The 27,506-nt window shown below is 55.9% G+C and overlaps 1 protein-coding gene across 2 annotated transcripts in view; it reads left to right on the top strand.

Moving 5' to 3' along the window:
• The window catches only part of LOC110532877 (V-type proton ATPase subunit S1-like), a 170,955-nt gene that overhangs the window by 109,682 nt on the left and 33,767 nt on the right, over window positions 1–27,506 (top strand). The gene's annotated exons all lie outside the window — the stretch shown is intronic.

The raw sequence follows: 27,506 nt of genomic DNA, 5'->3' as shown, positions 1-27,506 counted from the left end.
GGAGCAGTAGGTGGTACTGCTGTAACGGGGTAACAGAGCAGTAGGTGGTACTGCTGTGACGGGGTAACAGAGCAGTAGGTGGTACTGCTGTAACGGGGTAACGGAGCAGTAGGTGGTACTGCTGTAACGGGGTAACGGAGCAGTAGGTGGTACTGCTGTAACGGGGTAACGGAGCAGTAGGTGGTACTGCTGTAACGGAGCAGTAGGTGGTACTGCTGTGTAGGGGTAACGGAGTAGTAGGTGGTACTGCTGTAACGGGGTAACGGAGCAGTAGGTGGTACTGCTGTAATGGGGTAACGGAGCAGTAGGTGGTACTGCTGTAACGGGGTAACGGAGCAGTAGGTGGTACTGCTGTAACGGGGTAACGGAGCAGTAGGTGGTACTGCTGTAACGGGGTAACGGAGCAGTAGGTGGTGCTGCTGTAACGGGGTTACGGAGCAGTAGGTGGTGCTGCTGTAACGGAGCAGTAGGTGGTGCTGCTGTAACGGGGTAACGGAGCAGTAGGTGGTACTGCTGTGACGGGGTAACGGAGCAGTAGGAGGTACTGCTGTAACGCGGTAACGGAGCAGTAGGTGGTACTGCTGCAACGGAGCAGTAGGTGGTACTGCTGTGACGGGGTAACGGAGCAGTAGGTGGTACTGCTGTAACGGGGTAACGGAGCAGTAGGTGGTGCTGCTGTAACGGAGCAATAGGTGGTACTGCTGTAACGGGGTAACGGAGCAGTAGGTGGTGCTGCTGTAACGGGGTAACGGAGCAGTAGGTGGTGCTGCTGTAACGGGGTAACGGAGCAGTAGGTGGTACTGCTGTAACGGGGTAACGGAGCAGTAGGTGGTACTGCTGTAACGGGGTAACGGAGCAGTAGGTGGTGCTGCTGTAACGGGGTAACGGAGCAGTAGGTAGTACTGCTGTGACGGGGTAACGGAGCAGTAGGTGGTGCTGCTGTAACGGGGTAACGGAGCAGTAGGTGGTGCTGCTTAACGTAGCAGTAGGTGGTGCTGCTGTAACGGGGTAACGGAGCAGTAGGTGGTGCTGCTGTAATGGAGCAGTAGGTGGTGCTGCTGTAACGGGGTAACGGAGCAGTAGGTGGTACTGCTGTAACAGGGTAACAGAGCAGTAGGTGGTGCTGCTGTAACAGGGTAACAGAGCAGTAGGTGGTGCTGCTGTAACGGGGTAACGGAGCATTAGGTGGTGCTGCTGTAACGGGGTAACGGAGCAGTAGGTGGTGCTGCTGTAACGGGGTAACGGAGCAGTAGGTGGTACTGCTGTAACAGGGTAACAGAGCAGTAGGTGGTGCTGCTGTAACAGGGTAACAGAGCAGTAGGTGGTGCTGCTGTAACGGAGCAGTAGGTGGTGCTGCTGTAACGGAGCAGTAGGTGGTACTGCTGTAACGGGGTAACGGAGCAGTAGGTGGTACTGCTGTAACAGGGTAACAGAGCAGTAAGTGGTGCTGCTGTAACAGGGTAACAGAGCAGTAGGTGGTGCTGCTGTAACGGAGCAGTAGGTGGTGCTGCTGTAACGGGGTAACAGAGCAGTAGGTGGTACTGCTGTAACAGGGTAACAGAGCAGTAGGTGGTGCTGCTGTAACAGGGTAACAGAGCAGTAGGTGGTGCTGCTGTAACAGGGTAACGGAGCAGTAGGTGGTGCTGCTGTAACGGAGCAGTAGGTGGTGCTGCTGTAATGGGGTAACGGAGCAGTAGGTGGTACTGCTGTGACGGGGTAATGGAGCAGTAGGTGGTACTGCTGTAACGGGGTAACAGAGCAGTAGGTGGTACTGCTGTAACGGAGCAGTAGGTGGTACTGCTGTGACAGGGTAACGGAGCAGTAGGTGGTACTGCTGTAACGGGGTAACGGAGCAGTAGGTGGTGCTGCTGTAACGGGGTAACGGAGCAGTAGGTGGTACTGCTGTAACGGGGTAGCGGAGCAGTAGGTGGTGCTGCTGTAACGGGGTAACGGAGCAGTAGGTGGTACTGCTGTAACGGGGTAACGGAGCAGTAGGTGGTGCTGCTGTAACGGGGTAACGGAGCAGTAGGTGGTGCTGCTGTAACGGAGCAGTAGGTGGTGCTGCTGTAACGGGGTAACGGAGCAGTAGGTGGTACTGCTGTGACGGGGTAATGGAGCAGTAGGTGGTACTGCTGTAACGGAGTAGTAGGTGGTACTGCTGTAACGGGGTAACGGAGCAGTAGGTGGTACTGCTGTAACGGGGTAACGGAGCAGTAGGTGGTGCTGCTGTAACGGGGTAACGGAGCAGTAGGTGGTACTGCTGTAACATGGTAACGGAGCAGTAGGTGGTGCTGCTGTAACGGGGTAACGGAGCAGTAGGTGGTACTGCTGTAACGGGGTAACGGAGCAGTAGGTGGTACTGCTGTAACGGGGTAATGGAGCTGTAGGTGGTGCTGCTGCTGTAACGGAGCAGTAGGTGGTGCTGCTGTAACGGGGTAACGGAGCATTAGGTGGTACTGCTGTGACGGGGTAACGGAGCAGTAGGTGGTACTGCTGTAACGGGGTAACGGAGCAGTAGGTGGTGCTGCTGTAACGGGGTAACGGAGCAGTAGGTGGTACTGCTGTAACGGGGTAACGGAGCAGTAGGTGGTACTGCTGTAACAGGGTAACAGAGCAGTAGGTGGTGCTGCTGTAACAGGGTAACAGAGCAGTAGGTGGTGCTGCTGTAACGGGGTAACGGAGCATTAGGTGGTGCTGCTGTAACGGGGTAACGGAGCAGTAGGTGGTGCTGCTGTAACGGGGTAACGGAGCAGTAGGTGGTACTGCTGTAACAGGGTAACAGAGCAGTAGGTGGTGCTGCTGTAACAGGGTAACAGAGCAGTAGGTGGTGCTGCTGTAACGGAGCAGTAGGTGGTGCTGCTGTAACGGAGCAGTAGGTGGTACTGCTGTAACGGGGTAACGGAGCAGTAGGTGGTACTGCTGTAACAGGGTAACAGAGCAGTAAGTGGTGCTGCTGTAACAGGGTAACAGAGCAGTAGGTGGTGCTGCTGTAACGGAACAGTAGGTGGTGCTGCTGTAACGGGGTAACAGAGCAGTAGGTGGTACTGCTGTAACAGGGTAACAGAGCAGTAGGTGGTGCTGCTGTAACAGGGTAACAGAGCAGTAGGTGGTGCTGCTGCTGTAACGGAGCAGTAGGTGGTGCTGCTGTAACGGGGTAACGGAGCATTAGGTGGTACTGCTGTGACGGGGTAACGGAGCAGTAGGTGGTACTGCTGTAACGGGGTAACGGAGCAGTAGGTGGTGCTGCTGTAACGGGGTAACGGAGCAGTAGGTGGTACTGCTGTAACATGGTAACGGAGCAGTAGGTGGTGCTGCTGTAACGGGGTAACGGAGCAGTAGGTGGTACTGCTGTAACGGGGTAACGGAGCAGTAGGTGGTACTGCTGTAACGGGGTAACGGAGCTGTAGGTGGTGCTGCTGCTGTAACGGAGCAGTAGGTGGTGCTGCTGTAACGGGGTAACGGAGCATTAGGTGGTACTGCTGTGACGGGGTAACGGAGCAGTAGGTGGTACTGCTGTAACGGGGTAACGGAGCAGTAGGTGGTGCTGCTGTAACGGGGTAACGGAGCAGTAGGTGGTACTGCTGTAACGGGGTAACGGAGCAGTAGGTGGTGCTGCTGTAACGGGGTAACGGAGCAGTAGGTGGTGCTGCTGTAACGGGGTAACGGAGCAGTAGGTGGTACTGCTGTAACGGGGTAACGGAGCAGTAGGTGGTGCTGCTGTAACGGGGTAACGGAGCAGTAGGTGGTACTGCTGTAACGGAGCAGTAGGTGGTACTGCTGTAACGGAGCAGTAGGTGGTACTGCTGTGACGGGGTAACGGAGCAGTAGGTGGTACTGCTGTAACGGAGCAGTAGGTGGTACTGCTGTGACGGGGTAACGGAGCAGTAGGTGGTACTGCTGTAACGGGGTAATGGAGCAGTAGGTGGTACTGCTGTAACGGAGCAGTAGGTGGTACTGCTGTGACGGGGTAACGGAGCAGTAGGTGGTACTGCTGTAACGGGGTAACGGAGCAGTAGGTGGTGCTGCTGTAACGGGGTAACGGAGCAGTAGGTGGTACTGCTGTAACGGGGTAACGGAGCAGTAGGTGGTGCTGCTGTAACGGGGTAACGGAGCAGTAGGTGGTACTGCTGTAACGGGGTAACGGAGCAGTAGGTGGTGCTGCTGTAACGGAGCAGTAGGTGGTGCTGCTGTAACGGGGTAACGGAGCAGTAGGTGGTACTGCTCTAACGGGGTAACGGAGCAGTAGGTGGTACTGCTGTGACGGGGTAACGGAGCAGTAGGTGGTGCTGCTGTAACGGAGCAGTAGGTGGTGCTGCTGTAACGGGGTAACGGAGCAGTAGGTGGTACTGCTGTGACGGGGTAATGGAGCAGTAGGTGGTACTGCTGTAACATGGTAACGGAGCAGTAGGTGGTGCTGCTGTAACGGGGTAACGGAGCAGTAGGTGGTACTGCTGTAACGGGGTAACGGAGCAGTAGGTGGTACTGCTGTAACGGGGTAACGGAGCTGTAGGTGGTGCTGCTGCTGTAACGGAGCAGTAGGTGGTGCTGCTGTAACGGGGTAACGGAGCATTAGGTGGTACTGCTGTGACGGGGTAACGGAGCAGTAGGTGGTACTGCTGTAACGGGGTAACGGAGCAGTAGGTGGTGCTGCTGTAACGGGGTAACGGAGCAGTAGGTGGTACTGCTGTAACGGGGTAACGGAGCAGTAGGTGGTGCTGCTGTAACGGGGTAACGGAGCAGTAGGTGGTGCTGCTGTAACGGGGTAACGGAGCAGTAGGTGGTACTGCTGTAACGGGGTAACGGAGCAGTAGGTGGTACTGCTGTAACGGGGTAACGGAGCAGTAGGTGGTACTGCTGTAACGGGGTAACGGAGCAGTAGGTGGTACTGCTGTAACAGGGTAACAGAGCAGTAAGTGGTGCTGCTGTAACAGGGTAACAGAGCAGTAGGTGGTGCTGCTGTAACGGAGCAGTAGGTGGTGCTGCTGTAACGGGGTAACAGAGCAGTAGGTGGTACTGCTGTAACAGGGTAACAGAGCAGTAGGTGGTGCTGCTGTAACAGGGTAACAGAGCAGTAGGTGGTGCTGCTGTAACAGGGTAACGGAGCATTAGGTGGTGCTGCTGTAACGGAGCAGTAGGTGGTGCTGCTGTAATGGGGTAACGGAGCAGTAGGTGGTACTGCTGTGACGGGGTAATGGAGCAGTAGGTGGTACTGCTGTAACGGGGTAACGGAGCAGTAGGTGGTACTGCTGTAACGGAGCAGTAGGTGGTACTGCTGTGACGGGGTAACGGAGCAGTAGGTGGTACTGCTGTAACGGGGTAACGGAGCAGTAGGTGGTGCTGCTGTAACGGGGTAACGGAGCAGTAGGTGGTACTGCTGTAACGGGGTAGCGGAGCAGTAGGTGGTGCTGCTGTAACGGGGTAACGGAGCAGTAGGTGGTACTGCTGTAACGGGGTAACGGAGCAGTAGGTGGTGCTGCTGTAACGGGGTAACGGAGCAGTAGGTGGTGCTGCTGTAACGGAGCAGTAGGTGGTGCTGCTGTAACGGGGTAACGGAGCAGTAGGTGGTACTGCTGTGACGGGGTAATGGAGCAGTAGGTGGTACTGCTGTAACGGAGTAGTAGGTGGTACTGCTGTAACGGGGTAACGGAGCAGTAGGTGGTACTGCTGTAACGGGGTAACGGAGCAGTAGGTGGTGCTGCTGTAACGGGGTAACGGAGCAGTAGGTGGTACTGCTGTAACATGGTAACGGAGCAGTAGGTGGTGCTGCTGTAACGGGGTAACGGAGCAGTAGGTGGTACTGCTGTAACGGGGTAACGGAGCAGTAGGTGGTGCTGCTGTAACGGAGCAGTAGGTGGTGCTGCTGTAACGGGGTAACGGAGCAGTAGGTGGTACTGCTGTGACGGGGTAATGGAGCAGTAGGTGGTACTGCTGTAACGGAGTAGTAGGTGGTACTGCTGTAACGGGGTAACGGAGCAGTAGGTGGTACTGCTGTAACGGGGTAACGGAGCAGTAGGTGGTGCTGCTGTAACGGGGTAACGGAGCAGTAGGTGGTACTGCTGTAACATGGTAACGGAGCAGTAGGTGGTGCTGCTGTAACGGGGTAACGGAGCAGTAGGTGGTACTGCTGTAACGGGGTAACGGAGCTGTAGGTGGTGCTGCTGCTGTAACGGAGCAGTAGGTGGTGCTGCTGTAACGGGGTAACGGAGCATTAGGTGGTACTGCTGTGACGGGGTAACGGAGCAGTAGGTGGTACTGCTGTAACGGGGTAACGGAGCAGTAGGTGGTGCTGCTGTAACGGGGTAACGGAGCAGTAGGTGGTACTGCTGTAACGGGGTAACGGAGCAGTAGGTGGTGCTGCTGTAACGGGGTAACGGAGCAGTAGGTGGTGCTGCTGTAACGGGGTAACGGAGCAGTAGGTGGTACTGCTGTAACGGGGTAACGGAGCAGTAGGTGGTACTGCTGTAACGGGGTAACGGAGCTGTAGGTGGTGCTGCTGTAACGGGGTAACGGAGCAGTAGGTGGTGCTGCTGTAACGGAGCAGTAGGTGGTGCTGCTGTAACGGAGCATTAGGTGGTACTGCTGTGACGGGGTAACGGAGCAGTAGGTGGTGCTGCTGTAACGGGGTAACGGAGCATTAGGTGGTACTGCTGTGACGGGGTAACGGAGCAGTAGGTGGTACTGCTGTAACGGGGTAACGGAGCAGTAGGTGGTGCTGCTGTAACGGGGTAACGGAGCAGTAGGTGGTACTGCTGTAACGGGGTAACGGAGCAGTAGGTGGTGCTGCTGTAACGGGGTAACGGAGCAGTAGGTGGTGCTGCTGTAACGGGGTAACGGAGCAGTAGGTGGTACTGCTGTAACGGGGTAACGGAGCAGTAGGTGGTACTGCTGTAACGGGGTAACGGAGCTGTAGGTGGTGCTGCTGTAACGGGGTAACGGAGCAGTAGGTGGTGCTGCTGTAACGGAGCAGTAGGTGGTGCTGCTGTAACGGAGCATTAGGTGGTACTGCTGTGACGGGGTAACGGAGCAGTAGGTGGTGCTGCTGTAACGGGGTAACGGAGCATTAGGTGGTACTGCTGTAACGGGGTAATGGAGCAGTAGGTGGTGCTGCTGTAACGGGGTAACGGAGCAGTAGGTGGTACTGCTGTAACGGGGTAACGGAGCAGTAGGTGGTGCTGCTGTAACGGAGCATTAGGTGGTACTAATGTAACGGGGTAACGGAGCAGTAGGTGGTACTGCTGTAACGGGGTAATGGAGCAGTAGGTGGTGCTGCTGTAACGGGGTAACGGAGCAGTAGGTGGTACTGCTGTAACGGGGTAACGGAGCAGTAGGTGGTACTGCTGTAACGGGGTAACGGAGCAGTAGGTGGTACTGCTGTAACGGGGTAACGGAGCAGTAGGTGGTACTGCTGTAACGGGGTAACGGAGCAGTAGGTGGTACTGCTGTAACGGGGTAACGGAGCAGTAGGTGGTACTGCTGTAACGGGGTAACGGAGCAGTAGGTGGTACTGCTGTGACGGGGTAACGGAGCAGTAGGTGGTACTGCTGTAACGGAGTAGTAGGTGGTACTGCTGTAACGGGGTAAAGGAGCAGTAGGTGGTACTGCTGTAACGGGGTAACGGAGTAGTAGGTGGTACTGCTGTGACGGGGTAACGGAGCAGTAGGTGGTACTGCTGTAACGGGGTAACGGAGTAGTAGGTGGTACTGCTGTAACGGGGTAACGGAGCAGTAGGTGGTACTGCTGTGACGGGGTAACGGAGCAGTAGGTGGTACTGCTGTAACAGGGTAACGGAGCAGTAGGTGGTGCTGCTGTAACGGGGTAACGGAGCAGTAGGTGGTACTGCTGTAACGGGGTAACGGAGCAGTATTTGGTGCTGCTGTAACGGGGTAACGGAGCAGTAGGTGGTGCTGCTGTAACGGAGCAGTAGGTGGTGCTGCTGTAACGGGGTAACGGAGCAGTAGGTGGTACTGCTCTAACGGGGTAACGGAGCAGTAGGTGGTACTGCTGTGACGGGGTAACGGAGCAGTAGGTGGTACTGCTGTAACGGAGCAGTAGGTGGTACTGCTGTGACGGGGTAACAGACCAGTGGGTGGTACTGCTGTAAAGGGGTAACGGAGCAGTAGGTGGTACTGCTGTAACGGGGTAACGGAGCAGTAGGTGGTACTGCTGTAACGGGGTAACGGAGCAGTAGGTGGTACTGCTGTAATGGGGTAACGGAGCAGTAGGTGGTACTGCTGTAACGGGTAACGGAGCAGTAGGTGGTACTGCTGTAGCGGGGTAACGGAGCAGTAGGTGGTACTGCTGTAACGGGGTAACGGAGCAGTAGGTGGTACTGCTGTAACGGGGTAACGGAGCAGTAGGTGGTACTGCTGTAACGGGGTAACGGAGCAGTAGGTGGTACTGCTGTGACGGGGTAACGGAGCAGTAGGTGGTACTGCTGTAACGGAGTAGTAGGTAGTACTGCTGTAATGGGGTAAAGGAGCAGTAGGTGGTACTGCTGTAACGGGGTAACGGAGTAGTAGTTGGTACTGCTGTGACGGGGTAACGGAGCAGTAGGTGGTACTGCTGTAACGGGGTAATGGAGCAGTAGGTGGTACTGCTCTAACGGGGTAACGGAGCAGTAGGTGGTACTGCTGTAACGGGGTAACGGAGCAGTAGGTGGTACTACTGTAACGGAGCAGTAGGTGGTACTGCTGTGACGGGGTAACCGAGCAGTAGGTGGTACTGCTGTAACGGGGTAATGGAGCAGTAGGTGGTACTGCTGTAACGGAGCAGTAGGTGGTACTGCTGTGACGGGGTAACGGAGCAGTAGGTGGTACTGCTGTAACGGAGCAGTAGGTGGTACTGCTGTGACGGGGTAACGGAGCAGTAGGTGGTACTGCTGTAACGGGGTAATGGAGCAGTAGGTGGTACTGCTGTAACGGAGCAGTAGGTGGTACTGCTGTGACGGGGTAACGGAGCAGTAGGTGGTACTGCTGTAACGGGGTAACGGAGCAGTAGGTGGTGCTGCTGTAACGGGGTAACGGAGCAGTAGGTGGTACTGCTGTAACGGGGTAACGGAGCAGTAGGTGGTGCTGCTGTAACGGGGTAACGGAGCAGTAGGTGGTACTGCTGTAACGGGGTAACAGAGCAGTAGGTGGTGCTGCTGTAACGGAGCAGTAGGTGGTGCTGCTGTAACGGAGCATTAGGTGGTGCTGCTGTAACGGAGCTGTAGGTGGTGCTGCTGTAACGGGGTAACGGAGCAGTAGGTGGTGCTGCTGTAACGGAGCAGTAGGTGGTGCTGCTGTAACGGAGCATTAGGTGGTACTGCTGTGACGGGGTAACGGAGCAGTAGGTGGTGCTGCTGTAACGGGGTAACGGAGCATTAGGTGGTACTGCTGTAACGGGGTAATGGAGCAGTAGGTGGTGCTGCTGTAACGGGGTAACGGAGCAGTAGGTGGTACTGCTGTAACGGGGTAACGGAGCAGTAGGTGGTGCTGCTGTAACGGAGCATTAGGTGGTACTAATGTAACGGGGTAACGGAGCAGTAGGTGGTACTGCTGTAACGGGGTAATGGAGCAGTAGGTGGTGCTGCTGTAACGGGGTAACGGAGCAGTAGGTGGTACTGCTGTAACGGGGTAACGGAGCAGTAGGTGGTACTGCTGTAACGGGGTAACGGAGCAGTAGGTGGTACTGCTGTAACGGGGTAACGGAGCAGTAGGTGGTACTGCTGTAACGGGGTAACGGAGCAGTAGGTGGTACTGCTGTAACGGGGTAACGGAGCAGTAGGTGGTACTGCTGTAACGGGGTAACGGAGCAGTAGGTGGTACTGCTGTGACGGGGTAACGGAGCAGTAGGTGGTACTGCTGTAACGGAGTAGTAGGTGGTACTGCTGTAACGGGGTAAAGGAGCAGTAGGTGGTACTGCTGTAACGGGGTAACGGAGTAGTAGGTGGTACTGCTGTGACGGGGTAACGGAGCAGTAGGTGGTACTGCTGTAACGGGGTAACGGAGTAGTAGGTGGTACTGCTGTAACGGGGTAACGGAGCAGTAGGTGGTACTGCTGTGACGGGGTAACGGAGCAGTAGGTGGTACTGCTGTAACAGGGTAACGGAGCAGTAGGTGGTGCTGCTGTAACGGGGTAACGGAGCAGTAGGTGGTACTGCTGTAACGGGGTAACGGAGCAGTATTTGGTGCTGCTGTAACGGGGTAACGGAGCAGTAGGTGGTGCTGCTGTAACGGAGCAGTAGGTGGTGCTGCTGTAACGGGGTAACGGAGCAGTAGGTGGTACTGCTCTAACGGGGTAACGGAGCAGTAGGTGGTACTGCTGTGACGGGGTAACGGAGCAGTAGGTGGTACTGCTGTAACGGAGCAGTAGGTGGTACTGCTGTGACGGGGTAACAGACCAGTGGGTGGTACTGCTGTATAGGGGTAACGGAGCAGTAGGTGGTACTGCTGTAACGGGGTAACGGAGCAGTAGGTGGTACTGCTGTAACGGGGTAACGGAGCAGTAGGTGGTACTGCTGTAACGGGGTAACGGAGCAGTAGGTGGTACTGCTGTAATGGGGTAACGGAGCAGTAGGTGGTACTGCTGTAACGGGTAACGGAGCAGTAGGTGGTACTGCTGTAGCGGGGTAACGGAGCAGTAGGTGGTACTGCTGTAACGGGGTAACGGAGCAGTAGGTGGTACTGCTGTAACGGGGTAACGGAGCAGTAGGTGGTACTGCTGTAACGGGGTAACGGAGCAGTAGGTGGTACTGCTGTGACGGGGTAACGGAGCAGTAGGTGGTACTGCTGTAACGGAGTAGTAGGTAGTACTGCTGTAATGGGGTAAAGGAGCAGTAGGTGGTACTGCTGTAACGGGGTAACGGAGTAGTAGTTGGTACTGCTGTGACGGGGTAACGGAGCAGTAGGTGGTACTGCTGTAACGGGGTAATGGAGCAGTAGGTGGTACTGCTCTAACGGGGTAACGGAGCAGTAGGTGGTACTGCTGTAACGGGGTAACGGAGCAGTAGGTGGTACTACTGTAACGGAGCAGTAGGTGGTACTGCTGTGACGGGGTAACCGAGCAGTAGGTGGTACTGCTGTAACGGGGTAATGGAGCAGTAGGTGGTACTGCTGTAACGGAGCAGTAGGTGGTACTGCTGTGACGGGGTAACGGAGCAGTAGGTGGTACTGCTGTAACGGAGCAGTAGGTGGTACTGCTGTGACGGGGTAACGGAGCAGTAGGTGGTACTGCTGTAACGGGGTAATGGAGCAGTAGGTGGTACTGCTGTAACGGAGCAGTAGGTGGTACTGCTGTGACGGGGTAACGGAGCAGTAGGTGGTACTGCTGTAACGGGGTAACGGAGCAGTAGGTGGTGCTGCTGTAACGGGGTAACGGAGCAGTAGGTGGTACTGCTGTAACGGGGTAACGGAGCAGTAGGTGGTGCTGCTGTAACGGGGTAACGGAGCAGTAGGTGGTACTGCTGTAACGGGGTAACGGAGCAGTAGGTGGTGCTGCTGTAACGGAGCAGTAGGTGGTGCTGCTCTAACGGGGTAACGGAGCAGTAGGTGGTACTGCTGTAACGGGGTAACGGAGCAGTAGGTGGTACTGCTGTAACGGGTAACGGAGCAGTAGGTGGTACTGCTGTAGCGGGGTAACGGAGCAGTAGGTGGTACTGCTGTAACGGGGTAACGGAGCAGTAGGTGGTACTGCTGTAACGGGGTAACGGAGCAGTAGGTGGTACTGCTGTAACGGGGTAACGGAGCAGTAGGTGGTACTGCTGTGACGGGGTAACGGAGCAGTAGGTGGTACTGCTGTAACGGAGTAGTAGGTAGTACTGCTGTAATGGGGTAAAGGAGCAGTAGGTGGTACTGCTGTAACGGGGTAACGGAGCAGTAGGTGGTACTGCTGTAACGGGGTAACGGAGCAGTAGGTGGTACTGCTCTAACGGGGTAACGGAGCAGTAGGTGGTACTGCTGTAACGGGGTAACGGAGCAGTAGGGTGTACTACTGTAACGGAGCAGTAGGTGGTACTGCTGTGACGGGGTAACCGAGCAGTAGGTGGTACTGCTGTAACGGGGTAATGGAGCAGTAGGTGGTACTGCTGTAACGGAGCAGTAGGTGGTACTGCTGTGACGGGGTAACGGAGCAGTAGGTGGTACTGCTGTAACGGAGCAGTAGGTGGTACTGCTGTGACGGGGTAACGGAGCAGTAGGTGGTACTGCTGTAACGGGGTAATGGAGCAGTAGGTGGTACTGCTGTAACGGAGCAGTAGGTGGTACTGCTGTGACGGGGTAACGGAGCAGTAGGTGGTACTGCTGTAACGGGGTAACGGAGCAGTAGGTGGTGCTGCTGTAACGGGGTAACGGAGCAGTAGGTGGTACTGCTGTAACGGAGCAGTAGGTGGTGCTGCTGTAACAGGGTAACGGAGCAGTAGGTGGTACTGCTGTGACGGGGTAACGGAGCAGTAGGTGGTGCTGCTGTAACGGGGTAACGGAGCAGTAGGTGGTGCTGCTTAACGTAGCAGTAGGTGGTGCTGCTGTTACGGGGTAACGGAGCAGTAGGTGGTACTGCTGTAACAGGGTAACAGAGCAGTAGGTGGTGCTGCTGTAACAGGGTAACAGAGCAGTAGGTGGTGCTGCTGTAACGGGGTAACGGAGCATTAGGTGGTGCTGCTGTAACGGGGTAACGGAGCAGTAGGTGGTGCTGCTGTAACGGGGTAACGGAGCAGTAGGTGGTACTGCTGTAACAGGGTAACAGAGCAGTAGGTGGTGCTGCTGTAACAGGGTAACAGAGCAGTAGGTGGTGCTGCTGTAACGGAGCAGTAGGTGGTGCTGCTGTAACGGAGCAGTAGGTGGTACTGCTGTAACGGGGTAACGGAGCAGTAGGTGGTACTGCTGTAACAGGGTAACAGAGCAGTAAGTGGTGCTGCTGTAACAGGGTAACAGAGCAGTAGGTGGTGCTGCTGTAACGGAGCAGTAGGTGGTGCTGCTGTAACGGGGTAACAGAGCAGTAGGTGGTACTGCTGTAACAGGGTAACAGAGCAGTAGGTGGTGCTGCTGTAACAGGGTAACAGAGCAGTAGGTGGTGCTGCTGTAACAGGGTAACGGAGCAGTAGGTGGTGCTGCTGTAACGGAGCAGTAGGTGGTGCTGCTGTAACGGGGTAACGGAGCAGTAGGTGGTACTGCTCTAACGGGGTAACGGAGCAGTAGGTGGTACTGCTGTGACGGGGTAACGGAGCAGTAGGTGGTACTGCTGTAACGGAGCAGTAGGTGGTACTGCTGTGACGGGGTAACAGACCAGTGGGTGGTACTGCTGTAACGGGGTAACGGAGCAGTAGGTGGTACTGCTGTAACGGGGTAACGGAGCAGTAGGTGGTACTGCTGTAACGGGGTAACGGAGCAGTAGGTGGTACTGCTGTAACGGGGTAACGGAGCAGTAGGTGGTACTGCTGTAACGGGGTAACGGAGCAGTAGGTGGTACTGCTGTAACGGGTAACGGAGCAGTAGGTGGTACTGCTGTAGCGGGGTAACGGAGCAGTAGGTGGTACTGCTGTAACGGGGTAACGGAGCAGTAGGTGGTACTGCTGTAACGGGGTAACGGAGCAGTAGGTGGTACTAACGGGGTAACGGAGCAGTAGGTGGTACTGCTCTAACGGGGTAACGGAGCAGTAGGTGGTACTGCTGTAACGGGGTAACGGAGCAGTAGGTGGTACTACTGTAACGGAGCAGTAGGTGGTACTGCTGTGACGGGGTAACCGAGCAGTAGGTGGTACTGCTGTAACGGGGTAATGGAGCAGTAGGTGGTACTGCTGTAACGGAGCAGTAGGTGGTACTGCTGTGACAGGGTAACGGAGCAGTAGGTGGTACTGCTGTAACGGAGCAGTAGGTGGTACTGCTGTGACGGGGTAACGGAGCAGTAGGTGGTACTGCTGTAACGGGGTAATGGAGCAGTAGGTGGTACTGCTGTAACGGAGCAGTAGGTGGTACTGCTGTGACGGGGTAACGGAGCAGTAGGTGGTACTGCTGTAACGGGGTAACGGAGCAGTAGGTGGTGCTGCTGTAACGGGGTAACGGAGCAGTAGGTGGTACTGCTGTAACGGGGTAACGGAGCAGTAGGTGGTGCTGCTGTAACGGGGTAACGGAGCAGTAGGTGGTACTGCTGTAACGGGGTAACGGAGCAGTAGGTGGTGCTGCTGTAACGGAGCAGTAGGTGGTGCTGCTGTAACGGGGTAACGGAGCAGTAGGTGGTACTGCTCTAACGGGGTAACGGAGCAGTAGGTGGTACTGCTGTAACGGGTAACGGAGCAGTAGGTGGTACTGCTGTAGCGGGGTAACGGAGCAGTAGGTGGTACTGCTGTAACGGGGTAACGGAGCAGTAGGTGGTACTGCTCTAACGGGGTAACGGAGCAGTAGGTGGTACTGCTGTGACGGGGTAACGGAGCAGTAGGTGGTACTGCTGTAACGGAGCAGTAGGTGGTACTGCTGTGACGGGGTAACAGACCAGTGGGTGGTACTGCTGTAACGGGGTAACGGAGCAGTAGGTGGTACTGCTGTAACGGGGTAACGGAGCAGTAGGTGGTACTGCTGTAACGGGGTAACGGAGCAGTAGGTGGTACTGCTGTAACGGGGTAACGGAGCAGTAGGTGGTACTGCTGTAACGGGGTAACGGAGCAGTAGGTGGTACTGCTGTAACGGGTAACGGAGCAGTAGGTGGTACTGCTGTAGCGGGGTAACGGAGCAGTAGGTGGTACTGCTGTAACGGGGTAACGGAGCAGTAGGTGGTACTGCTGTAACGGGGTAACGGAGCAGTAGGTGGTACTAACGGGGTAACGGAGCAGTAGGTGGTACTGCTCTAACGGGGTAACGGAGCAGTAGGTGGTACTGCTGTAACGGGGTAACGGAGCAGTAGGTGGTACTACTGTAACGGAGCAGTAGGTGGTACTGCTGTGACGGGGTAACCGAGCAGTAGGTGGTACTGCTGTAACGGGGTAATGGAGCAGTAGGTGGTACTGCTGTAACGGAGCAGTAGGTGGTACTGCTGTGACAGGGTAACGGAGCAGTAGGTGGTACTGCTGTAACGGAGCAGTAGGTGGTACTGCTGTGACGGGGTAACGGAGCAGTAGGTGGTACTGCTGTAACGGGGTAATGGAGCAGTAGGTGGTACTGCTGTAACGGAGCAGTAGGTGGTACTGCTGTGACGGGGTAACAGAGCAGTAGGTGGTACTGCTGTAACGGGGTAACGGAGCAGTAGGTGGTGCTGCTGTAATGGGGTAACGGAGCAGTAGGTGGTACTGCTGTAACGGGGTAACGGAGCAGTAGGTGGTGCTGCTGTAACGGGGTAACGGAGCAGTAGGTGGTACTGCTGTAACGGGGTAACGGAGCAGTAGGTGGTACTGCTGTAACGGGTAACGGAGCAGTAGGTGGTACTGCTGTAGCGGGGTAACGGAGCAGTAGGTGGTACTGCTGTAACGGGGTAACGGAGCAGTAGGTGGTACTGCTGTAACGGGGTAACGGAGCAGTAGGTGGTACTGCTGTAACGGGGTAACGGAGCAGTAGGTGGTACTGCTGTGACGGGGTAACGGAGCAGTAGGTGGTACTGCTGTAACGGAGTAGTAGGTAGTACTGCTGTAATGGGGTAAAGGAGCAGTAGGTGGTACTGCTGTAACGGGGTAACGGAGTAGTAGTTGGTACTGCTGTGACGGGGTAACGGAGCAGTAGGTGGTACTGCTGTAACGGGGTAACGGAGCAGTAGGTGGTACTGCTCTAACGGGGTAACGGAGCAGTAGGTGGTACTGCTCTAACGGGGTAACGGAGCAGTAGGTGGTACTGCTGTAACGGGGTAACGGAGCAGTAGGTGGTACTACTGTAACGGAGCAGTAGGTGGTACTGCTGTGACGGGGTAACCGAGCAGTAGGTGGTACTGCTGTAACGGGGTAATGGAGCAGTAGGTGGTACTGCTGTAACGGAGCAGTAGGTGGTACTGCTGTGACGGGGTAACGGAGCAGTAGGTGGTACTGCTGTAACGGAGCAGTAGGTGGTACTGCTGTGACGGGGTAACGGAGCAGTAGGTGGTACTGCTGTAACGGGGTAATGGAGCAGTAGGTGGTACTGCTGTAACGGAGCAGTAGGTGGTACTGCTGTGACGGGGTAACGGAGCAGTAGGTGGTACTGCTGTAACGGGGTAACGGAGCAGTAGGTGGTGCTGCTGTAACGGGGTAACGGAGCAGTAGGTGGTACTGCTGTAACGGAGCAGTAGGTGGTGCTGCTGTAACGGGGTAACGGAGCAGTAGGTGGTACTGCTCTAACGGGGTAACGGAGCAGTAGGTGGTACTGCTGTAACGGGGTAACGGAGCAGTAGGTGGTACTGCTGTAACGGGTAACGGAGCAGTAGGTGGTACTGCTGTAGCGGGGTAACGGAGCAGTAGGTGGTACTGCTGTAACGGGGTAACGGAGCAGTAGGTGGTACTGCTGTAACGGGGTAACGGAGCAGTAGGTGGTACTGCTGTAACGGGGTAACGGAGCAGTAGGTGGTACTGCTGTGACGGGGTAACGGAGCAGTAGGTGGTACTGCTGTAACGGAGTAGTAGGTAGTACTGCTGTAATGGGGTAAAGGAGCAGTAGGTGGTACTGCTGTAACGGGGTAACGGAGTAGTAGTTGGTACTGCTGTGACGGGGTAACGGAGCAGTAGGTGGTACTGCTGTAACGGGGTAACGGAGCAGTAGGTGGTACTGCTCTAACGGGGTAACGGAGCAGTAGGTGGTACTGCTGTAACGGGGTAACGGAGCAGTAGGTGGTACTACTGTAACGGAGCAGTAGGTGGTACTGCTGTGACGGGGTAACCGAGCAGTAGGTGGTACTGCTGTAACGGGGTAATGGAGCAGTAGGTGGTACTGCTGTAACGGAGCAGTAGGTGGTACTGCTGTGACGGGGTAACGGAGCAGTAGGTGGTACTGCTGTAACGGAGCAGTAGGTGGTACTGCTGTGACGGGGTAACGGAGCAGTAGGTGGTAGTGCTGTAACGGGGTAATGGAGCAGTAGGTGGTACTGCTGTAACGGAGCAGTAGGTGGTACTGCTGTGACGGGGTAACGGAGCAGTAGGTGGTACTGCTGTAACGGGGTAACGGAGCAGTAGGTGGTGCTGCTGTAACGGGGTAACGGAGCAGTAGGTGGTACTGCTGTAACGGGGTAACGGAGCAGTAGGTGGTGCTGCTGTAACGGGGTAACGGAGCAGTAGGTGGTACTGCTGTAACGGGGTAACGGAGCAGTAGGTGGTGCTGCTGTAACGGAGCAGTAGGTGGTGCTGCTGTAACGGGGTAACGGAGCAGTAGGTGGTACTGCTCTAACGGGGTAACGGAGCAGTAGGTGGTACTGCTGTGACGGGTTAACGGAGCAGTAGGTGGTACTGCTGTAACGGAGCAGTAGGTGGTACTGCTGTGACGGGGTAACGGAGCAGTAGGTGGTACTGCTGTAACGGGGTAATGGAGCAGTAGGTGGTACTGCTGTAACGGAGCAGTAGGTGGTACTGCTGTGACGGGGTAACGGAGCAGTAGGTGGTACTGCTGTAACGGGGTAACGGAGCAGTAGGTGGTGCTGCTGTAACGGGGTAACGGAGCAGTAGGTGGTACTGCTGTAACGGGGTAACGGAGCAGTAGGTGGTGCTGCTGTAACGGGGTAACGGAGCAGTAGGTGGTACTGCTGTAACGGGGTAACGGAGCAGTAGGTGGTGCTGCTGTAACGGAGCAGTAGGTGGTGCTGCTGTAACGGGGTAACGGAGCAGTAGGTGGTACTGCTGTAACGGGGTAACAGAGCAGTATGTGGTGCTGCTGTAACGGGGTAACGGAGCAGTAGGTGGTACTGCTGTAACGGGGTAACAGAGCAGTAGGTGGTACTGCTGTGACGGGGTAACAGAGCAGTAGGTTGTACTGCTGTAACGGGGTAACGGAGCAGTAGGTGGTACTGCTGTAACGGGGTAACGGAGCAGTAGGTGGTACTGCTGTAACGGGGTAACGGAGCAGTAGGTGGTACTGCTGTAACGGAGCAGTAGGTGGTACTGCTGTGTAGGGGTAACGGAGTAGTAGGTGGTACTGCTGTAACGGGGTAACGGAGCAGTAGGTGGTACTGCTGTAATGGGGTAACGGAGCAGTAGGTGGTACTGCTGTAACGGGGTAACGGAGCAGTAGGTGGTACTGCTGTAACGGGGTAACGGAGCAGTAGGTGGTACTGCTGTAACGGGGTAACGGAGCAGTAGGTGGTGCTGCTGTAACGGGGTTACGGAGCAGTAGGTGGTGCTGCTGTAACGGAGCAGTAGGTGGTGCTGCTGTAACGGGGTAACGGAGCAGTAGGTGGTACTGCTGTGACGGGGTAACGGAGCAGTAGGAGGTACTGCTGTAACGCGGTAACGGAGCAGTAGGTGGTACTGCTGCAACGGAGCAGTAGGTGGTACTGCTGTGACGGGGTAACGGAGCAGTAGGTGGTACTGCTGTAACGGGGTAACGGAGCAGTAGGTGGTGCTGCTGTAACGGAGCAATAGGTGGTACTGCTGTAACGGGGTAACGGAGCAGTAGGTGGTGCTGCTGTAACGGGGTAACGGAGCAGTAGGTGGTGCTGCTGTAACGGGGTAACGGAGCAGTAGGTGGTACTGCTGTAACGGGGTAACGGAGCAGTAGGTGGTGCTGCTTAACGTAGCAGTAGGTGGTGCTGCTGTAACGGGGTAACGGAGCAGTAGGTGGTACTGCTGTAACAGGGTAACAGAGCAGTAGGTGGTGCTGCTGTAACAGGGTAACAGAGCAGTAGGTGGTGCTGCTGTAACGGGGTAACGGAGCATTAGGTGGTGCTGCTGTAACGGGGTAACGGAGCAGTAGGTGGTGCTGCTGTAACGGGGTAACGGAGCAGTAGGTGGTACTGCTGTAACAGGGTAACAGAGCAGTAGGTGGTGCTGCTGTAACAGGGTAACAGAGCAGTAGGTGGTGCTGCTGTAACGGAGCAGTAGGTGGTGCTGCTGTAACGGAGCAGTAGGTGGTACTGCTGTAACGGGGTAACGGAGCAGTAGGTGGTACTGCTGTAACAGGGTAACAGAGCAGTAAGTGGTGCTGCTGTAACAGGGTAACAGAGCAGTAGGTGGTGCTGCTGTAACGGAGCAGTAGGTGGTGCTGCTGTAACGGGGTAACAGAGCAGTAGGTGGTACTGCTGTAACAGGGTAACAGAACAGTAGGTGGTGCTGCTGTAACAGGGTAACAGAGCAGTAGGTGGTGCTGCTGTAACAGGGTAACGGAGCAGTAGGTGGTGCTGCTGTAACGGAGCAGTAGGTGGTGCTGCTGTAACGGGGTAACGGAGCAGTAGGTGGTACTGCTGTGACGGGGTAATGGAGCAGTAGGTGGTACTGCTGTAACGGGGTAACGGAGCAGTAGGTGGTACTGCTGTAACGGAGCAGTAGGTGGTACTGCTGTGACGGGGTAACGGAGCAGTAGGTGGTACTGCTGTAACGGGGTAACGGAGCAGTAGGTGGTGCTGCTGTAACGGGGTAACGGAGCAGTAGGTGGTACTGCTGTAACGGGGTAGCGGAGCAGTAGGTGGTGCTGCTGTAACGGGGTAACGGAGCAGTAGGTGGTACTGCTGTAACGGGGTAACGGAGCAGTAGGTGGTGCTGCTGTAACGGGGTAACGGAGCAGTAGGTGGTACTGCTGTAACGGGGTAACGGAGCAGTAGGTGGTACTGCTGTAACGGGGTAACGGAGCAGTAGGTGGTACTGCTGTGACGGGGTAACGGAGCAGTAGGTGGTACTGCTGTAACGGAGTAGTAGGTGGTACTGCTGTAACGGGGTAACGGAGCAGTAGGTGGTACTGCTGTAACGGGGTAACGGAGCAGTAGGTGGTACTGCTGTAACGGGGTAACGGAGCAGTAGGTGGTGCTGCTGTAACGGGGTAACGGAGCAGTAGGTGGTACTGCTGTGTAGGGGTAACGGAGTAGTAGGTGGTACTGCTGTAACGGGGTAACGGAGCAGTAGGTGGTACTGCTGTAACGGAGCAGTAGGTGGTACTGCTGTAACGGGGTAACGGAGCAGTAGGTGGTGCTGCTGTAACGGGGTAACGGAGCAGTAGGTGGTACTGCTGTGACGGGGTAACGGAGCAGTAGGTGGTACTGCTGTAACAGGGTAACGGAGCAGTAGGTGGTACTGCTGTAACGGAGCAGTAGGTGGTACTGCTGTGACGGGGTAACGGAGTAGTAGGTGGTACTGCTGTAACGGGGTAACGGAGCAGTAGGTGGTACTGCTGTAACGGAGCAGTAGGTGGTACTGCTGTAACGGGGTAACGGAGCAGTAGGTGGTGCTGCTGTAACGGGGTAACGGAGCAGTAGGTGGTACTGCTGTGACGGGGTAACGGAGCAGTAGGTGGTACTGCTGTAACAGGGTAACGGAGCAGTAGGTGGTACTGCTGTAACGGAGCAGTAGGTGGTACTGCTGTGACGGGGTAACGGAGTAGTAGGTGGTACTGCTGTAACGGGGTAACGAAGCAGTAGGTGGTACTGCTGTAGCGGGGTAACGGAGCAGTAGGTGGTACTGCTGTAACGGGGTAACGGAACAGTAGGTGGTACTGCTGTAACGGGGTAACGGAGCAGTAGGTGGTACTGCTGTAACGGGGTAACGGAGCAGTAGGTGGTACTGCTGTGACGGGGTAACGGAGCAGTAGGTGGTACTGCTGTAACGGAGTAGTAGGTAGTACTGCTGTAATGGGGTAAAGGAGCAGTAGGTGATACTGCTGTAACGGGGTAACGGAGTAGTAGTTGGTACTGCTGTGACGGGGTAACGGAGCAGTAGGTGGTACTGCTGTAACGGGGTAACGGAGCAGTAGGTGGTACTGCTCTAACGGGGTAACGGAGCAGTAGGTGGTACTGCTGTAACGGGGTAACGGAGCAGTAGGTGGTACTACTGTAACGGAGCAGTAGGTGGTACTGCTGTGACGGGGTAACCGAGCAGTAGGTGGTACTGCTGTAACGGGGTAATGGAGCAGTAGGTGGTACTGCTGTAACGGAGCAGTAGGTGGTACTGCTGTGACGGGGTAACGGAGCAGTAGGTGGTACTGCTGTAACGGAGCAGTAGGTGGTACTGCTGTGACGGGGTAACGGAGCAGTAGGTGGTACTGCTGTAACGGGGTAATGGAGCAGTAGGTGGTACTGCTGTAACGGAGCAGTAGGTGGTACTGCTGTGACGGGGTAACGGAGCAGTAGGTGGTACTGCTGTAACGGGGTAACGGAGCAGTAGGTGGTGCTGCTGTAACGGGGTAACGGAGCAGTAGGTGGTACTGCTGTAACGGGGTAACGGAGCAGTAGGTGGTGCTGCTGTAACGGGGTAACGGAGCAGTAGGTGGTACTGCTGTAACGGGGTAACGGAGCAGTAGGTGGTGCTGCTGTAACGGAGCAGTAGGTGGTGCTGCTGTAACGGGGTAACGGAGCAGTAGGTGGTACTGCTCTAACGGGGTAACGGAGCAGTAGGTGGTACTGCTGTGACGGGGTAACGGAGCAGTAGGTGGTACTGCTGTAACGGAGCAGTAGGTGGTACTGCTGTAACGGGGTAATGGAGCAGTAGGTGGTACTGCTGTAACGGAGCAGTAGGTGGTACTGCTGTGACGGGGTAACGGAGCAGTAGGTGGTACTGCTGTAACGGGGTAACGGAGCAGTAGGTGGTGCTGCTGTAACGGGGTAACGGAGCAGTAGGTGGTACTGCTGTAACGGGGTAACGGAGCAGTAGGTGGTGCTGCTGTAACGGGGTAACGGAGCAGTAGGTGGTACTGCTGTAACGGGGTAACGGAGCAGTAGGTGGTGCTGCTGTAACGGAGCAGTAGGTGGTGCTGCTGTAACGGGGTAACGGAGCAGTAGGTGGTACTGCTGTAACGGGGTAACAGAGCAGTATGTGGTGCTGCTGTAACGGGGTAACGGAGCAGTAGGTGGTACTGCTGTAACGGGGTAACAGAGCAGTAGGTTGTACTGCTGTGACGGGGTAACAGAGCAGTAGGTGGTACTGCTGTAATGGGGTAACGGAGCAGTAGGTGGTACTGCTGTAACGGGGTAACGGAGCAGTAGGTGGTACTGCTGTAACGGGGTAACGGAGCAGTAGGTGGTACTGCTGTAACGGGGTAACGGAGCAGTAGGTGGTGCTGCTGTAACGGGGTTACGGAGCAGTAGGTGGTGCTGCTGTAACGGAGCAGTAGGTGGTGCTGCTGTAACGGGGTAACGGAGCAGTAGGTGGTACTGCTGTGACGGGGTAACGGAGCAGTAGGAGGTACTGCTGTAACGCGGTAACGGAGCAGTAGGTGGTACTGCTGCAACGGAGCAGTAGGTGGTACTGCTGTGACGGGGTAACGGAGCAGTAGGTGGTACTGCTGTAACGGGGTAACGGAGCAGTAGGTGGTGCTGCTGTAACGGAGCAATAGGTGGTACTGCTGTAACGGGGTAACGGAGCAGTAGGTGGTGCTGCTGTAACGGGGTAACGGAGCAGTAGGTGGTGCTGCTGTAACGGGGTAACGGAGCAGTAGGTGGTACTGCTGTAACGGGGTAACGGAGCAGTAGGTGGTACTGCTGTAACGGGGTAACGGAGCAGTAGGTGGTGCTGCTGTAACGGGGTAACGGAGCAGTAGGTAGTACTGCTGTGACGGGGTAACGGAGCAGTAGGTGGTGCTGCTGTAACGGGGTAACGGAGCAGTAGGTGGTGCTGCTTAACGTAGCAGTAGGTGGTGCTGCTGTAACGGGGTAACGGAGCAGTAGGTGGTACTGCTGTAACAGGGTAACAGAGCAGTAGGTGGTGCTGCTGTAACAGGGTAACAGAGCAGTAGGTGGTGCTGCTGTAACGGGGTAACGGAGCATTAGGTGGTGCTGCTGTAACGGGGTAACGGAGCAGTAGGTGGTGCTGCTGTAACGGGGTAACGGAGCAGTAGGTGGTACTGCTGTAACAGGGTAACAGAGCAGTAGGTGGTGCTGCTGTAACAGGGTAACAGAGCAGTAGGTGGTGCTGCTGTAACGGAGCAGTAGGTGGTGCTGCTGTAACGGAGCAGTAGGTGGTGCTGCTGTAACGGGGTAACAGAGCAGTAGGTGGTACTGCTGTAACAGGGTAACAGAGCAGTAGGTGGTGCTGCTGTAACAGGGTAACAGAGCAGTAGGTGGTGCTGCTGTAACAGGGTAACGGAGCAGTAGGTGGTGCTGCTGTAACGGAGCAGTAGGTGGTGCTGCTGTAACGGGGTAACGGAGCAGTAGGTGGTACTGCTGTGACGGGGTAATGGAGCAGTAGGTGGTACTGCTGTAACGGGGTAACGGAGCAGTAGGTGGTACTGCTGTAACGGAGCAGTAGGTGGTACTGCTGTGACGGGGTAACGGAGCAGTAGGTGGTACTGCTGTAACGGGGTAACGGAGCAGTAGGTGGTGCTGCTGTAACGGGGTAACGGAGCAGTAGGTGATACTGCTGTAACGGGGTAGCGGAGCAGTAGGTGGTGCTGCTGTAACGGGGTAACGGAGCAGTAGGTGGTACTGCTGTAACGGGGTAACGGAGCAGTAGGTGGTGCTGCTGTAACGGGGTAACGGAGCAGTAGGTGGTACTGCTGTAACGGGGTAACGGAGCAGTAGGTGGTGCTGCTGTAACGGGGTAACGGAGCAGTAGGTGGTACTGCTGTAACGGGGTAACGGAGCAGTAGGTGGTACTGCTGTAACGGGGTAACGGAGCAGTAGGTGGTACTGCTGTGACGGGGTAACGGAGCAGTAGGTGGTACTGCTGTAACGGAGTAGTAGGTGGTACTGCTGTAACGGGGTAACGGAGCAGTAGGTGGTACTGCTGTAACGGGGTAACGGAGCAGTAGGTGGTACTGCTGTAACGGGGTAACGGAGCAGTAGGTGGTGCTGCTGTAACGGGGTAACGGAGCAGTAGGTGGTACTGCTGTGTAGGGGTAACGGAGTAGTAGGTGGTACTGCTGTAACGGGGTAACGGAGCAGTAGGTGGTACTGCTGTAACGGAGCAGTAGGTGGTACTGCTGTAACGGGGTAACGGAGCAGTAGGTGGTGCTGCTGTAACGGGGTAACGGAGCAGTAGGTGGTACTGCTGTGACGGGGTAACGGAGCAGTAGGTGGTACTGCTGTAACAGGGTAACGGAGCAGTAGGTGGTACTGCTGTAACGGAGCAGTAGGTGGTACTGCTGTGACGGGGTAACGGAGTAGTAGGTGGTACTGCTGTAACGGGGTAACGAAGCAGTAGGTGGTACTGCTGTAACGGGGTAACGGAGCAGTAGGTGGTACTGCTGTAACGGGGTAACGGAGCAGTAGGTGGTACTGCTGTGACGGGGTAACGGAGCAGTAGGTGGTGCTGCTGTAACGGAGTAGTAGGTGGTACTGCTGTAACGGGGTAAAGGAGCAGTAGGTGGTACTGCTGTAACGGGGTAACGGAGTAGTAGGTGGTACTGCTGTGACGGGGTAACGGAGCAGTAGGTGGTACTGCTGTAACGGGGTAACGGAGCAGTAGGTGGTGCTGCTGTAACGGGGTAACGGAGCAGTAGGTGGTACTGCTGTAACATGGTAACGGAGCAGTAGGTGGTGCTGCTGTAACGGGGTAACGGAGCAGTAGGTGGTACTGCTGTAACGGGGTAACGGAGCAGTAGGTGGTACTGCTGTAACGGGGTAACGGAGCAGTAGGTGGTGCTGCTGTAACGGGGTAACGGAGCAGTAGGTGGTGCTGCTGTAACGGAGCAGTAGGTGGTGCTGCTGTAACGGGGTAACGGAGCAGTAGGTGGTACTGCTGTGACGGGGTAATGGAGCAGTAGGTGGTACTGCTGTAACGGAGTAGTAGGTGGTACTGCTGTAACGGGGTAACGGAGCAGTAGGTGGTACTGCTGTAACGGGGTAACGGAGCAGTAGGTGGTGCTGCTGTAACGGGGTAACGGAGCAGTAGGTGGTACTGCTGTAACATGGTAACGGAGCAGTAGGTGGAGCTGCTGTAACGGGGTAACGGAGCAGTAGGTGGTACTGCTGTAACGGGGTAACGGAGCAGTAGGTGGTACTGCTGTAACGGGGTAACGGAGCTGTAGGTGGTGCTGCTGTAACGGGGTAACGGAGCAGTAGGTGGTGCTGCTGTAACGGAGCAGTAGGTGGTGCTGCTGTAACGGGGTAACGGAGCATTAGGTGGTACTGCTGTGACGGGGTAACGGAGCAGTAGGTGGTACTGCTGTAACGGGGTAACGGAGCAGTAGGTGGTGCTGCTGTAACGGGGTAACGGAGCAGTAGGTGGTACTGCTGTAACGGGGTAACGGAGCAGTAGGTGGTGCTGCTGTAACGGGGTAACGGAGCAGTAGGTGGTGCTGCTGTAACGGGGTAACGGAGCAGTAGGTGGTACTGCTGTAACGGGGTAACGGAGCAGTAGGTGGTACTGCTGTAACGGGGTAACGGAGCTGTAGGTGGTGCTGCTGTAACGGGGTAACGGAGCAGTAGGTGGTGCTGCTGTAACGGAGCAGTAGGTGGTGCTGCTGTAACGGGGTAACGGAGCATTAGGTGGTACTGCTGTGACGGGGTAACGGAGCAGTAGGTGGTGCTGCTGTAACGGGGTAACGGAGCATTAGGTGGTACTGCTGTGACGGGGTAACGGAGCAGTAGGTGGTACTGCTGTAACGGGGTAACGGAGCAGTAGGTGGTGCTGCTGTAACGGGGTAACGGAGCAGTAGGTGGTACTGCTGTAACGGGGTAACGGAGCAGTAGGTGGTGCTGCTGTAACGGGATAACGGAGCAGTAGGTGGTACTGCTGTAACGGGGTAACGGACCAGTAGATGGTACTGCTGTAACGGGGTAATGGAGCAGTAGGTGGTGCTGCTGTAACGGGGTAACGGAGCAGTAGGTGGTACTGCTGTAACGGGGTAACGGAGCAGTAGGTGGTACTGCTGTAACGGGGTAATGGAGCAGTAGGTGGTACTGCTGTAACGGGGTAACGGAGCAGTAGGTGGTACTGCTGTGACGGGGTAACGGAGCAGTAGGTGGTACTGCTGTAACGGAGCAGTAGGTGGTACTGCTGTGACGGGGTAACGGAGCAGTAGGTGGTACTGCTGTAACGGGGTAACGGAGCAGTAGGTGGTGCTGCTGTAACGGGGTAACGGAGCAGTAGGTGGTACTGCTGTAACGGGGTAACGGAGCAGTAGGTGGTACTGCTGTAACGGGGTAACGGAGCAGTAGGTGGTACTGCTGTAACAGGGTAACGGAGCAGTAGGTGGTACTGCTGTGACGGGGTAACGGAGCAGTAGGTGGTACTGCTGTAACGGAGTAGTAGGTGGTACTGCTGTAACGGGGTAAAGGAGCAGTAGGTGGTACTGCTGTGACGGGGTAACGGAGTAGTAGGTGGTACTGCTGTGACGGGGTAACGGAGCAGTAGGTGGTACTGCTGTAACGGGGTAACGGAGCAGTAGGTGGTACTGCTGTAACGGGGTAACAGAGCAGTAGGTGGTACTGCTGTGACGGGGTAACAGACCAGTAGGTGGTACTGCTGTAACGGGGTAACGGAGCAGTAGGTGGTACTGCTGTAACGGGGTAACTGAGCAGTAGGTGGTACTGCTGTAACGGGGTAACGGAGCAGTAGGTGGTACTGCTGTGACGGGGTAACGGAGCAGTAGGTGGTACTGCTGTAACGGAGTAGTAGGTGGTACTGCTGTAACGGGGTAAAGGAGCAGTAGGTGGTACTGCTGTAACGGGGTAACGGAGTAGTAGGTGGTACTGCTGTGACGGGGTAACGGAGCAGTAGGTGGTACTGCTGTAACGGGGTAACGGAGCAGTAGGTGGTACTGCTCTAACGGGGTAACGGAGCAGTAGGTGGTACTGCTGTAACGGGGTAACGGAGCAGTAGGTGGTACTACTGTAACGGAGCAGTAGGTGGTACTGCTGTGACGGGGTAACGGAGCAGTAGGTGGTACTGCTGTAACGGGGTAATGGAGCAGTAGGTGGTACTGCTGTAACGGAGCAGTAGGTGGTACTGCTGTGACGGGGTAACGGAGCAGTAGGTGGTACTGCTGTAACGGAGCAGTAGGTGGTACTGCTGTGACGGGGTAACGGAGCAGTAGGTGGTACTGCTGTAACGGGGTAATGGAGCAGTAGGTGGTACTGCTGTAACGGAGCAGTAGGTGGTAATGCTGTGACGGAGTAACGGAGCAGTAGGTGGTGCTGCTGTAACGGGATAACGGAGCATTAGGTGGTACTGCTGTAACGGGGTAACGGAGCAGTAGGTGGTACTGCTGTAACGGGGTAATGGAGCAGTAGGTGGTGCTGCTGTAACAGGGTAACGGAGCAGTAGGTGGTACTGCTGTAACGGGGTAACGGAGCAGTAGGTGGTACTGCTGTAACGGGGTAACGGAGCAGTAGGTGGTACTGCTGTAACGGGGTAACGGAGCAGTAGGCGGTACTGCTGTGACGGGGTAACGGAGCAGTAGGTGGTACTGCTGTAACGGAGCAGTAGGTGGTACTGCTGTGACGGGGTAACGGAGCAGTAGGTGGTACTGCTGTAACGGGGTAACGGAGCAGTAGGTGGTGCTGCTGTAACG

This window comes from Oncorhynchus mykiss, chromosome 9 (genome assembly GCF_057628025.1).
Source record: "Oncorhynchus mykiss isolate SJ-2025 chromosome 9, ASM5762802v1, whole genome shotgun sequence".
Lineage (NCBI taxonomy): Eukaryota > Metazoa > Chordata > Actinopteri > Salmoniformes > Salmonidae > Oncorhynchus > Oncorhynchus mykiss.
The sequence above is the reverse complement of the archived record's forward strand: the minus strand, read 5'-3'. Positions and strand labels throughout refer to the sequence as shown.